Below are 14,184 nucleotides of genomic sequence, written 5' to 3'. Positions count from 1 at the left end.
AGGCTGTGTCCATTCACTGACAGCAATCAGATAATGAGGAAGAACGAGGACACAAAGTATCTTACAAATTGTATTAGAGATTCTGGTTCAGTCAGGAGAAGCTGATTGGGGGTCCGAGTGCTGGAATAGGGGCGATCAGACACAGTAGAGATGACGATCGCGGGAGGAGGGGAATGTACACGTGATTAGAGGCGCTCCGTATCATCCCCAGATAAGGTGGTCTCCCCACACGTGAGGGGCCTGAGTCAGCCGGTGGGTGACATGCGGGGTCCGGCTCTCAGGTCATAGTTTAGGTTGTTTCAGGTCCAGAGATGCGCCATTAATAAAAACACCAAATACCGTCCTCCACACAGGATCCTGATATTTCGGGGTCAGTTGTAGATTAGTGGCGTCTTCCTGTACGTTCCTCACACCGAAGCCCGGACTCCATGACACCACGGATCCTACAGGAGGCAGCGGATGGTCCCCAGGAGGCAGAGGAGAAGATGAAGGCTGAGGCCGGGCGGCCGCACGGCTGCGTTACACAGATCCGTGTCACAGCAGTGGATCCGCACCCCCGGCAGCTCCTGCTGCTGACAGTGACGGGACGTGGCACAACCGCTGCTCACCGGCTTCCCCAGCACCACTGAAAAGAACGGGCAGAGAAGGTGTCACAATCAGTGCAGGCTCGCGGTACAGGGTTTTACTACATCTGACTAATATGTCTGCGGTGTCAAAGTGCGGATGATGGGAGTCTGCATGATGTTGTTTTTATTGAATGAACAAAACAAATCGGTTTCTGGAGGAGTTCGGCAGAGACCGGACCCCAACGCCCCGGAGGCCGGACCTCCGATCTTCTGTGTATGCAGCTGTGCGGATCTTTCTGTCTACCGATGTACGGTCTGCGGGAGCAGCGACGCCAGGGGAGGGTCTGCGCGGGAGCAGTGACGCCGGAGGAGGGTCTGCGCGGGAGCAGCGAGGCCGGAGGAGGATCTGCTCGGAAGCAGCGACGCCGGGGGAGGGCCTGCGGGAGCAGCGACGCCAGGGGAGGGCCTGCGCGGGAGCAGTGATGCCGGAGGAGGGTCTGCTCGGGAGCAGCGATGCCGGAGGAGGGTCTGCGCGGGAACAGCGACGCCCGAGTGGGGTCCGGCTGGTCTGGAACTGCAATTCAATAGAGTTGGGGGTTCGGTCAGGATTAAATGGGGTCCTCAATGGTGAAAAAGCCAGGCAGATGAAAAGACAGAAGGATCTGCACAAGCCTCATACACAGAAGATCGGGGGTCAGTTCTCCAAGACGTTTGGAACAATCTCTGCTGAGCCCCTCCATAACCTGTGTGCAAGGGACGAGAAGAAGTGATGGAGGCGACGTCACCAGATACTGAGGACGGAGGAGACGGGCAGTCACTGAATACTGAGGATGAAGGAGACGGGCGGTCACTGAATACTGAGGATGAAGGAGACGGGCGGTCACTGAATACTGAGGATGAAGGAGACGGGCGGTCACTGAATACTGAGGATGAAGGAGACGGGCGGTCACTGAATACTGAGGACGGAGGAGACGGGCAGTCACTGAATACTGAGGATGGAGGAGACGGGCAGTCACTGAATACTGAGGATGGAGGAGACGGGCGGTCACTAAATATTTAGGACGGAGGAGACGGGCGGTCACTAAATACTAAGGACGGAGGAGACGGGCGGTCACTGAATACTGAGGATGGAGGAGACGGGCGGTCACTAAATATTTAGGACGGAGGAGACGAGCGGTCACTAAATACTAAGGACGGAGGAGACGGGCGGTCACTGAATACTGAGGATGGAGGAGACGGGCGGTCACTAAATATTTAGGACGGAGGAGACGGGCGGTCACTAAATACTAAGGACGGAGGAGACGGGCGGTCACTGAATACTGAGGATGGAGGAGACGGGCGGTCACTAAATATTTAGGACGGAGGAGACGGGCGGTCACTAAATACTAAGGACGGAGGAGACGGGCGGTCACTGAATACTGAGGATGGAGGAGACAGGAGATCACCGGACACTGAGGATGGAGGAGACGGGCGGTCACTTGCCACCGAGGACGGAGGAGATGGATGGGATTCACATTCCTCTTTTTTTCACTTCTCTTTTCTTAATCAATTAACAAAATGCAAACTACTCTGTTGTTACTTTTGGAAGCTTCTTATTTTTCATCACTTGTGCAGTACATTTACACAGTGTAGTATAAGATCAGTAATATTCACTGGAGAAAGGATAAGGACGATGTGGAGCTCCCAGAAATGTCGGCTCCGGGGCATCTCCATGGTAATAGTCGGATGCGGCCATAAACTTCCCATCTCCTCTGCCATTGTTACTAACCTGCTGCATGTATTCTAGGGTCAGGAGACGCAGAGGCCGGGGGGTCGCAGAGGCCGGGGGGTCGCAGAGGCCGGGGGGTCACAGAGGCCGGGGGGACACAGAGGCCGGGGGGACACAGAGGCCGGGGGGACACAGAGGCCGGGGGGACACAAAGGTCGGGGGTCACAGAAGCCGGGGGTCACAGAGGCCGGGAGTCACAGAGGCCGGGGGGTCACAGAGGCTGGGGGGACACAGAGGCCGGGGGCACACAGATATCGGGGGAACACAGAGGCCGGGGGGACACAGGCTGGAGGTCACAGAGACCGGGGGTCACAGAGGCCGGAGGGTCACAGAGGCCAGGGGCACACAGAGGTCAGGGGAACACAGAGGCCGGGGGAACACAGATATCGGGGGAACACAGAGGCCGGGGGAACACAGAGGCCGGAGGGTCACAGAGGCCGGGGGGACACAGAGGCTGGGGGTCACAGCACAGAGGGCGGGGACACACAGATATCGGGGAGACACAGAGGCTGGGGAGACACAAAGGTCGGGGGTCACAGAAGCCGGGGGTCACAGAGGCCGGGAGTCACAGAGGCCGGGGGGTCACAGAGGCTGGGGGGACACAGAGGCCGGGGGCACACAGATATTGGGGGAACACAAAGGCCGGGGGGACACAGGCTGGAGGTCACAGAGGCCGGGGGTCACAGAAGCCGGGAGTCACAGAGGCCGGAGGCACACAGAGGCCAGGGGAACACAGAGGCCAGGGGAACACAGAGGCCAGGGGAACACAGAGGCCAGGGGCACACAGAGGCCGGGGGCACACAGAGGCCGGGGGCACACAGAGGCCGGGGGGACACAGAGGCCGGGGGAACACAGATATCGGGGGAACACAAAGGCCGGGGGGACACAGGCTGGAGGTCACAGAGGCCGGGGGTCACAGAAGCCGGGAGTCACAGAGGCCGGAGGGTCACAGAGGCCAGGGGCACACAGAGGCCAGGGGAACACAGAGGCCAGGGGAACACAGAGGCCAGGGGAACACAGAGGCCAGGGGAACACAGAGGCCAGGGGAACACAGAGGCCGGGGGCACACAGAGGCCGGGGGGACACAGAGGCCGGGGGAACACAGAGGCCGGGGGAACACAGAGGCCGGGGGGACACAGAGGCCGGGGGGACACAGAGGCCGGGGGGACACAGAGGCTGGGGGTCACAGCACAGAGGGCGGGTCACAGAGGCCGGGGGTCACAGAGGCCGGGGACACTGGGTGAGGGTCCGCCGCCCCCGAGCACTCACCGCTTTCTGTCTTGATGCAGAATCGCTGCTTGAATCCCTTGTGTGAATGGGAGCAGGCGAGGACCTCGGGGCTGGTGCAGCCTTTGTCTATGTATCTGGCCCCGGAGATGATGTTACAGCTGTAGCACCGGAGGCCAGAAGCTGCAAGTGAAGGACAGAAAATGTGTCAGTAACCAACGCCCTGTCCTCCATCATCACAGCACAGGACCCTGCGTCACTGCACTTCGCGCACAAGGATGGCAGGATCTGCTCCATTATTATAATATCTAAACAAATCTGCCCTAAAAGAGGACAAGAAACAAGAAGCCGGGCACAAAAAACAATAGCCAAAATGATAAAATATACAGAATGGCAAAGCTAACCTTGCAGTACACAATATGGCCACACGATGGCAGAACAGGACAATACTATGCACAGCGGAGGCCTTGCAGTGCGAGGATGAGGGGTCGCCCTCTTGTGGCTACAAGTAGTACTGCAGCAATGCATACTTATACCTATGAAGCTGGTAACTTGTTCTATGTATTCGCCATCTTGTGGCCGCAGCTGGTAATACAGTCTTCTATATTTTTTGGTTTACACTGCTTTGGCATTTTCTTGATGCGTCAAATTAGAAGCACAGAGCAGGTTCCAAGAATCTCACAGTTTATACAATGGTAAACTAGTTTTTATCCACAACTTCTTCAGAATAAATATATTTTCACCATTTGTGTTTTTATTTTTTCTTAAAAACGTTCACTTTTTCCTTAAAGTTTGATTAGAGAAGATAAATTACCAGAAAACAAAGAATTTGCAGGAAAAAAATATTAAACATTGCAGTAACGCATGTAACCACAAGATGGCGATGAATGAACACTGTAATTCCATTTCTAGAAGTTTCATCACATTTTATGCCCTCTTGTGGCCGTAATTAGTACTACAGAATTGTACAGTAATGCTAATTATGGCCACAGGAGGGCACACAATGTGCAAGTCATCTAGATGTGGAGCAAATGGCAGATAGAATGTGGTTCTTCTATTCTGTACATTTAAATCTCTCACTAAAAGGATGGAGCTGAGGGGCAACCAAATTAAGAGGTCACCTAGAACACACACAACTCTTTAGGTGGCGGTCACTGAGCGTGTATGTCCTCCATCACTTGCTCATTAGGTGGAGGTGACTGAGCATGTGTGTCATCCAGCACTCTGCTCATAAGGTGACGGTGACTGAGCATGTGTGTCCCTCAGCACTCTACTCATAAGGTGACGGTGACTGAGCGTGTGTGTCCTCCAGCACTGGGCTTATTAGGTGGAAGTGACTGAGCGTGTGTGTCTGTTACGGGGGCTGCCTGATAATGAAAACCAAAGGGATATCAGACAGTCAGGGTCCACCGTGCAAAGTCTCTGCTGCAGTGTATGGCAGAGGATATGTTAAAGTGTGAGGAAAAGTATATAAGTGTGCCACTGTAAATAGTAATAGCACAAGTGCAGAGTGCAATACCTCTGTTAAACTCACAGAGGAATATAATTACTAAATAAGGCAATTCCTCCCTTGCTTGGAGGGTGTGTGGAATGGTCTCTGTTAATAATCACAGAGACAAAAGCAGTGAGTGTGAAATGCACCTACCTAGGTCCGTTCCTCTAGCGGTGCCAGGAGACGGACAGCAGCATAAGCCGCACAAAGCTCCTACCTGCGTTCGCTCCACTAGTGTGCGAGGACACGAACCACTAGATATGGCACCTGCCTAGGTCCGCTCTTCTAGTGGTGCAAAAGAGACGGACAGCAGCATAAGCCGCAAAAAGCTCCTACCGCTGTTCGCTCCCCTAGTGTGCGAGGATACGAACAACTGCCAGACGCAGTATAAGGAACGTTACCCTAGCGGCAACGTCCACCTACGAGTAGAATCACAAGGCCCAGCCAGACCATGTGCCTCAGGCACCTGCCTATGTCCGCTCCACTAAGAGGTAAGGATACGGACCGCAGCCGAAGCTGTAAGGTATAAGAACGCTACCCTGCCGGTAGCGCTCACCTAGCATAGACAGAGGAATGCCTAGAGGGACGTGCACAGAGCGTCTACTCTCATGCATGAACCAAGAGGACTGAGCGCCGGGCGGCGTGCGTCTGTGCCTCATCCAAGATGGAGGACACCAGAGCCAACCCGCTGCCAGAACGACAGCAATGACGTCACGCTGGCCTATCACCGAGCAAAGCGTTACAAGCACATGACCAGCGACCAATCGGCATAGAAGGTGTCAGAGACATGTGACCACGTGTCACAAGCACATGACCAGCGGCCAATCAGCTTAGAAGGTGTCAGAGACATGTGACCTCGTGTCAGCGATGATGTCAACCGCACATGTGCAATGGCTCCAAGATAGAACTTAGTCTCCAGCGCTTGCACATGTGCAGTAGCAAGAAATCCGAACATAGTCTCCAGTGCTCGCACATGTGCAGTAGCAAGAAATCCGAACATAGTCTCCAGTGCCACAGCAACCGTAACAGTGTCCTCCAGCACTCGGCTCATTAGGTGGCGGTGACTGAGCGTGTGTGTCCTCCAGCACTCGGCTCATTAGGTGGCGGTGACTGAGCGTGTGTGTCCTCCAGCACTCAGCTCATTAGGTGGCGGTGACTGAGCGTGTGTGTCCTCCAGCACTCGGCTCATTAGGTGGCGGTGACTGAGCATGTGTGTCCTCAAGCACTCGGCTCATTAGGTGGAGGTGACTGAGGGGGTGTGTCCTCCAGCACTCGCTCATTAGGTGAAGGTGACTGAGCGTGTGTGTCCTCCAGCGCTCGCTCATTAGGTGGAGGTGACTGAGCGTGTGTGTCCTCCAGCACTTGCTCATTAGGTGGAGGTGACTGAGCGTGTGTGTCCTCCAGCACTCGCTCATTAGGTGGAGGTGACTGAGCGTGTGTGTCCTCCAGCACTTGTTCATTAGGGGAGGTGACTGAGCGTGTGTGTCCTCCAGCACTCGCTCATTAGGTGGAGGTGACTGAGCGTGTGTGTCCTCCAGCACTTGCTCATTAGGTGGAGGTGACTGAGCGTGTGTGTCCTCCAGCACTGGGCTCATTAGGTGGCTGTGACTGAACGTGTGTGTCCTCTAGCATTGGGCTCATTAGGTGGAGGTGACTGAGCATGTGTGTCCTCCAGCACTCGGCACATTAGGTGGATGTGACTGAGCATGTGTGTCCTCCAGCACTCGGCACATTAGGTGGATGTGACTGAGCATGTGTGTCCTCCATCACTCGGCACATTAGGAGGAGGTGACTGAGCATATGTGTCCTCCATCACTCGGCACATTAGGTGGAGGTGACTGAGTGTGTGTCCTCCCGTATTCTGCAGCTGTTATCTCACAACATTGACACTGATCGGGAGAGAAGAGCAAAACTGAACACCATTCCTTACACCACTCTGATTCCATCACTGATAAGGGGGAATATTGCCCCAGCGCCTGGCGTAGATGCAGAGCAGTGTATGTGACCCTGCAGCTGTTATCTCACAGCACTGACACTGATCAGGAGAGGAGAGCAGAGCTGTGCGTCATTGCATACACCACTTTGTTCCCATCACAGGCACAGCTCTGTTCTCCCCACTTGCAATCTCAGATACCGGCAGTGAGATCTGTGTGACCTGGTTAGTCACCTCGTTCCGGGTCTGCATTTCTCTGGGGGAGTTTTCTTTCTCCCCTGTGTGAAACCTCGCACTTTTGATTGGGCAGCATAATACACAGGGGAAAGTAACCGCCTCCTGCAGAGTAGATCTCTGGTTCAGACGTTCTGCAGGTATTTACGGTGACGCTGATCAGCGCAGCCCCGGCTCCTGGCACGTAACCCCACCACCTCCATCAATCCCACTACTCACCTGCTGAGAAGAAGAGCAGAGCGAGAGGCGGCAGCAGTCGCAGGGGCCCCATGGGCTCAGTGGGTGCAGCTCATGGTGTGTCCGGGCTCCAGCATCGCTCTGATCCAGCTCCGCAGGAAGGTCACATAAACCTTCTTATAAAGACGCCGGATTAGGGCGCAGCGAGCAGTAATCTGTGTAATAACCTCATTCCCTCCCAGTTATAGCGATTTGTGGACATTTCCTCTGATTCATGTTCCACAGTGACAGGTGGTCACCACACGGCAAGGCGACAAGCACCGAAAAACTGCCAAAATCAAGAGGAACAATCCCCCCCATCAGGCTGCAGTGCCCCTCCCCCATCCTATAGCTCCTCCGTATACAGCCGACATAGGGCAGATATATATATACAAAGCCATTCATTGCTGCATACACAGAACTGCAGCCTCAGAGCTGGAATCTACCACAAATCCCTACATATTCAGCTTCTGCTGCCATTGTCCTCTGTTATCAGCCGTATTGTGTGTCACCTAGACAAATAACTCAGCACTGAACATAGAGAGGATATACACTGTGTGCAGAATTATTAGGCAAGTTGTATTTTAGAGGATTTTTTTTATTATTGATCAACAACTATGTTCTCAATCAACGCAAAAAACTCATAAATATCAAAGCTTAATATTTTTGGCAGTTGGAGTGGTGTTTTTTAGATTTGGCTATCTTAGGAGGATATCTGTTTGTGCAGGTAACTATTACTGTGCAGAATTATTAGGCAACTTAATTAAAACCAAATATATTCCCATCTCACTTGTTTATTTTCACCAGATAAACCAATATAACTGCACAACATTTAGAAATAAACATTTTGGACATGCAAAAACAAAACCCAAAAATATTAGTGCCCAATCTAGCCCCCTTTCTTTCTGATGACACTCAGCAGCCGACCATCCATAGATTCTGTCAGTTGCTTGATCTGTTTACGATCCACATTGCGTGCAGCAGCCACCACAGCCTACAGACACTGTTCCCAGAGGTGGACTGTTTTCCTCCCTGTAGATCTCACATTTTATGAGGGATCACAGGTTCTCTATGGGGTTCAGATCAGGTGAACAAGGGGGCCATGTCATTATTTTTCATCTTTTAGACCTTTACTGGCCAGCCACGCTGTGCAGTAGTTAGATGCATGTGATGGAGCATTGTCCTGCATGAAAATCATGGTTTTCTTGAGCGATACCGACTTCTTCCTGTACCACTGCTTGAAGAAGTTGTCTTCCAGAAACTGGCAGTAGGTCTGGGAGTTGAGCTTCACTCCATCCTCAACCTGAAAAGGTCCCACAAGTTGATCTTTGATGATCCCAGCCCATACCAGTGCCCACCTCCACCTTGCTGGCGTCTGAGTGGGAGTGGAGCTCTCTGCCCTTTACTGATCAAGCCTCTGGCCCATCCATCTGCCCATCAAGAGTCACTCTCATTTCATCCGTCCATAAAACCTTTGAAAAATCAGTCTTAAGATATTTCTTGGCCCAGTCTTGACGTTTTATCTTATGTTTCTTGTTCAAAGACTCATAAATATCAAAGCTTAATATTTTTGGCAGTTGGAGTGGGGTTTTTAGATTTGGCTATCTTAGGAGGATCTGTTTGTGCAGGTAACTATTACTGTGCAGAATTATTAGGCAACTTAATAAAAACCAAATATATTCCCATCTCACTTGTTTATTTTCACCAGGTAAACCAATATAACTGCACAAAATTTAGAAATAAACATTTCTGACAGGAAAAAACAAAACCCCCAAAATTAGTGACCAATATAGCCACTTTTCTTTCTGATGACACTCAGCAGCCGACCATCCATAGATTCTGTCATTATTTGATCTGTTTACGATCAACATTACGTGCAGCAGCCACCACAGCCTCCAGACACTGCTCCCAGAGGTGGACTGTTTTCCCTCCCTGTAGATCTCACATTTTATGAGGGACCACAGGTTCTCTATGGGGTTCAGATCAGGTGAACAAAGGAGCCATGTCATTATTTTTTCATCTTTTAGACCTTTACTGGCCAGCCACGCTGGGGAGTGTAGCACCTGGTCCCACCAGACCCTGTGGGGGGGGCGCTCCCTCACATTTGCCCAGTCCCAGCATGGCTCCCACGTGCACTCCCGGTCCAAGCCCCAGGCAGCGACGGCCTTCCTCTTACCGTTCCCATGGCTCTGCAAGCGCTGCCCCTGGTCCGGGTCCTGCTGTACGTCCTGCTCCCAGGCCTGCTGCAGCCTCTTCCTGTCTCCTGTCCTCACACAGAATTGCAGTAAGTGACTCTAGGCTGTGCGTGAGGCCACGCCCCCTTTCTTAAAGCGGTATGCCCCGTTTTCTGGAAGCGACCTCAGAGGTCACCTGTTACCTAATGGGTATTTAGGTTCACCTCCCCCGGCACCAGGCGCCCGAGCAACGCTTCCATTACAGCTTTGCCAGTGTCCAGACCCTTTTGTGCTGTTATCTGTGCATTTGATACCTGGTTCTAATCCTTTGTCTCACCATAGTGCCATCCGTACCATTCCGGCTGTAGACGTCACCGCTCATACCTACAGTGGACGTCACCGTGCCCTACCTGCCGTGGACATTATCTGTGCCGTACCTACTGTGGACGCCACCTGCTGTGAACATCTCCGGTGCCATTCCCGTGTTCTGCTGGCTGCGGACGTCACAACCTTGCTACGCCAGGCCTTACAGAGACTCCTATTACCGGTTCCTGGCTACCGTGCAATTAGGCCTTCTGGGGAGGCGCCGCACAGTCCCTGTATAGGTGTTCGCTGCTGGTCGCCTTCTCAGGTGAGTCCGGTGCATGGTTCAGTGGGTCCACCTCCGGACGCTCGCCGCTCCTCGGTGAGCGTAACATGGAGTAGTTAGATGCATGTGATGGAGTAATGTCCTGCAGGAAAATCATGTTTTTCTTGAACGATACCGACTTCTTCCTGTACCACTGCCTCCAGACACTGCTCCGAGAGGTGTACTGTTTTCCCTCCCTGTAGATCTCACACTTTATGAGGGATCACAGGTTCTCTATGGGGTTCAGATCAGGTGAACAAGGGGGCCATGTCATTATTTTTTCATCTTTTAGACCTTTACTGGCCAGCCACGCTGTGGAGTAGTTGGATGCATGTGATGGAGCATTGTCCTGCATGAAAATCATGTTTTTCTTGAACGATAGCGACTTCTTTCTGTACCACTGCTTGAAGAAGTTGTCTTCCAGAAACTGGCAGTAGGTCTGGGAGTTGAGCTTCACTCCATCCTCAACCCGAAAAGGTCCCACAAGTTGATCTTTGATGATACCAGTCCCCACCTCCACCTTGCTGGCGTCTGAGTCGGAGTGGAGCTCTCTGCCCTTTACTGATCCAGCCTCTGGCCCATCCATCTGGCCCATCAAGAGTCACTCTCATTTCATCAGTCCATAAAACCTCTGAAAAATCAGTCTTAAGATATTTCTTGGACCAGTCTTGACGTTTTAATCTTATGTTTCTTGTTCAAAGGCTCATAAATATCAAAGCTTAATATTTTTGGCAGTTGGAGGGGGTTTTTTTAGATTTGGCTATCTTAGGAGGATCTGTTTGTGCAGGTAACTATTACTGTGCAGAATTATTAGGCAACTTAATAAAAACCAAATATATCCCCATCTCACTTGTTTATTTTCACCAGGTAAACCAATATAACTGCACAAAATTTAGAAATCTGACATGCAAAAACAAAAACATGCAAAAACAAAACCCCAAAAAATTAGTGCCCCCTTTCTTTCTGATGACACTCAGCAGCCGACCATCCATAGATTCTGTCATTGCTTGATCTGAGTGTCAATCATTTGTATTGTATTTTAAGTTTGAACAAATAAAACAGAATTAATTTAATTAATAAATTTGTTTGACTATGTTATGAATAAGTATACTTACATTAACCATTTAGTATATATAGGGGGTAAGGAAGGCGGGGTTAGGGAGGATAAATTAGGGAAGAACAACTTTATTGGGGCAAACCTGGGAAAGATCAAGGAAAAAAAGGTGGGAAGGGTAAGTAGTAAAAGGCAGAATTAACCTTAAGTAAAGGAGGGAAAAAAAATAGCGTAAAGGAAAGAAGGAAAGGAGAAAAGATAGAGAAAGACAGAGAGAGAGGGTTGGGTAGGGAGGAACAGAGGTTTTTGTATCTTTGGAGTAGAGTGTCTTTGAGAAAATCTATAAATTTATTAGGTTATGAACAACAACCTTTAACATGTGTGCATGTTCAAAAAAAGAGATGTGACAAGGTGAAACAATTAAGAGCAATTTTTATTGAAATATAAATTAAAATCATACAAAAATACACTTAAAAAACAGCAAGAAAAAGTGCTAAATGGTAGATGTAATATTAAGGGTCATGGACCGAACATCAGATTATATTGTTTTGCAATAGTCCCATATACATAAATTTCATGGGAATTTTAATGAAGAGTTACCACCCATATTAAATAGATATAAATATACCTAGCAAAAATTGCCTTATTTTCCAAATTACTGCAATTAAAGTGCCACAGTGCTAGAGAACATGGAAGCCACCGAGGTGGTTAGAAATAAATAATCAAATAAATAATTAATTGATTGGATTATATAAAAAAATATCCATAAATGATTTAACAAATCTTCCCATATAGTGCGAACCTCCCACACCTCACTGCACAGACGCACAACAGCAATTTAAAAGGCATAACATTTTTAGGAAGTATATTTACCAGTATATGCAGGTGGTATCATAAACAGTCCACGGCCCCTCACTCCGACACGTGTTTCGCTCAGTTGCTTTATCAAGGAGGCACGCTCCTTGATAAAGCAACTGAGCGAAACCCATCTATTTAATATGGGTGGTAACTCTTCATTAAAATTCCCATGAAATTTATGTATATCGGACTATTGCAAAACAATATAATCTGATGTTCGGTCCATGACCCTTAATATTACATCTACCATTTAGCACTTTTTCTTGCTGTTTTTTAAGTGTATTTTTGTATGATTTTAATTTATATTTCAATAAAAATTGCTCTTAATTGTTTCACCTTGTCACTTCTCTTTTTTTGAACATGCACACATGTTCAAGGTTGTTGTTCATATTATACTGAAGTGCAGTTCTATTTAGGACTAAATGTTGAAAAATTTATTAGGTTGTCAGAGAGTAGTAGAAGTCAACCTATATATTTGGGATTCGATAATCATCTAGTATCTATTAAATTGTCTAACCATACTCCCCATCTTTTATGGTAAGAGCCAAATGAATTATTAATTATAGTATGTTTTCTTTCAAATTTGTGATGTAATATGAGCTTGTTGTTAATTTCCATTATATTTGGTATATCGTCACTGTCGTAGCTGTTATGTTTCAAAAGTCAGCTTATGGGATCACCAGTGAGGTCCTCTGAATTAGACCTCTTCAGGCCTAATCAAGATCGAGCGCACGGAGAAAAGACCTGCATTCATGTGAGCATGATCAATTTTCTGTTTATTCAGCCAAGGTACAGTTTATTTATACCATTTACAGATCAATGTGATATTGCAAAAAAAGGCTTCTAGCTGGACTTTACAAGTTCCTCATATGACCTTTAAGTTTTGGCAAAATAAAAATGTAGAGTCATGCATATGAGATAAGAAGAAGATAAGAAGAACATTTAGCAGACAATAATAATCCTTGAGCCTGTTTCTCATTCCGAAGGCTCCATAATGACTATGAACTACCACCAGATATACTTACTAATGGACCAATAAAATATCTTTAATAAAGAAATAAAGAAACTATTAACCCTTCTATATCATCACTATTCCAATTTGCTGCAATGGAATTTTTTTATTATGAGGAGAATATGTACAACTAGAAGGTGGCCCGATTGTAAGGTATCGGGTAGTCTAGATTGTGTATGTAGGTAGTAGATTGATAAATAAGGTAATGAATGGACTGGATGGGTTAGGGTTAATTTAGTATTCTTAGAATTGTTTATTGGTTTTAAAATGACAAACAACAGAAGGAACAGTTTTAATAGATGAGTCTAATGTTTAATGATGTCCATGGCTTGTAATGAAAGAAGGTACATGAACAGTGTAAAGTTAAGTAAAAATATACTGATGCTGTGATGTGGCTCAATTCTGGTATGTGCCCCCATCGTGGTGCAGCCACCATCCTGACACGTGCCCCCATCCTGCGGGGTAATGTGTGCGGAGGGCGGAGTGCGGGGGGGTGGAGCCGAGCGGGGCCATGGCACTGAGGACGTCAGTGCTGGGGACTGTATGGCTGGGGACAGGTGACTATCCAGGTGTGTGTGTGCATGTGTGTGTGTGTGTGTGTGTGTGTGTGTGTTCGGTGTATACATGCGGAGGGCGGGGGTAATGTGACTATCCAGGTGTGTGTGTGTGTGTCCAGTGTTTACATGCGGACGGCGGGGGGGGCGGAGTCTAGCGGGGTAATGTGTGCAGGGGGGCAGAGTGCAGGGGGGTGGAGCCGAGCGGGGCCATGGTGCTGAGGACGTCAGTGCTGGAGACTGCATAGCTGGGGACAGGTGAGTGTTTGTGTTTGTGTTTGTGTTCAGTGCATACATGCGGGGGAACGGAGTCTAGCGGGGTAATGTGTGCAGGGGGGCGGAGTGCAGGGGGGTGGAGCCGAGCAGGGCCATAGCACTGAGGACGTCAGTGCTGGGGACTGCATAGCTGGGGACAGGTGACTATTCGTGTGTGTGTGGTCAGTGTATACATGCGGAGGGCGAAGTGCG

At 49.4% G+C, this 14,184-nt stretch overlaps 1 long non-coding RNA gene across 1 annotated transcript; it reads right to left on the bottom strand.

The window, feature by feature from the left end:
* Positions 1-78: 78 nt before the first annotated feature.
* On the bottom strand, positions 79-9,700 carry LOC142250710 (uncharacterized). Its single transcript, XR_012725260.1, has 3 exons — positions 9,613-9,700; positions 3,604-3,744; positions 79-625 (listed from the first exon to the last, which is right to left on the bottom strand). It is a non-coding gene; the product is annotated as an uncharacterized LOC142250710 (long non-coding RNA).
* Between the last annotated feature and the right edge of the window lie 4,484 nt (positions 9,701-14,184).

The sequence above is a fragment of the Anomaloglossus baeobatrachus genome, chromosome 9, assembly GCF_048569485.1.
Source record: "Anomaloglossus baeobatrachus isolate aAnoBae1 chromosome 9, aAnoBae1.hap1, whole genome shotgun sequence".
Taxonomy (NCBI): domain Eukaryota; kingdom Metazoa; phylum Chordata; class Amphibia; order Anura; family Aromobatidae; genus Anomaloglossus; species Anomaloglossus baeobatrachus.
This window is presented reverse-complemented; position numbering and strand designations above follow the sequence as displayed.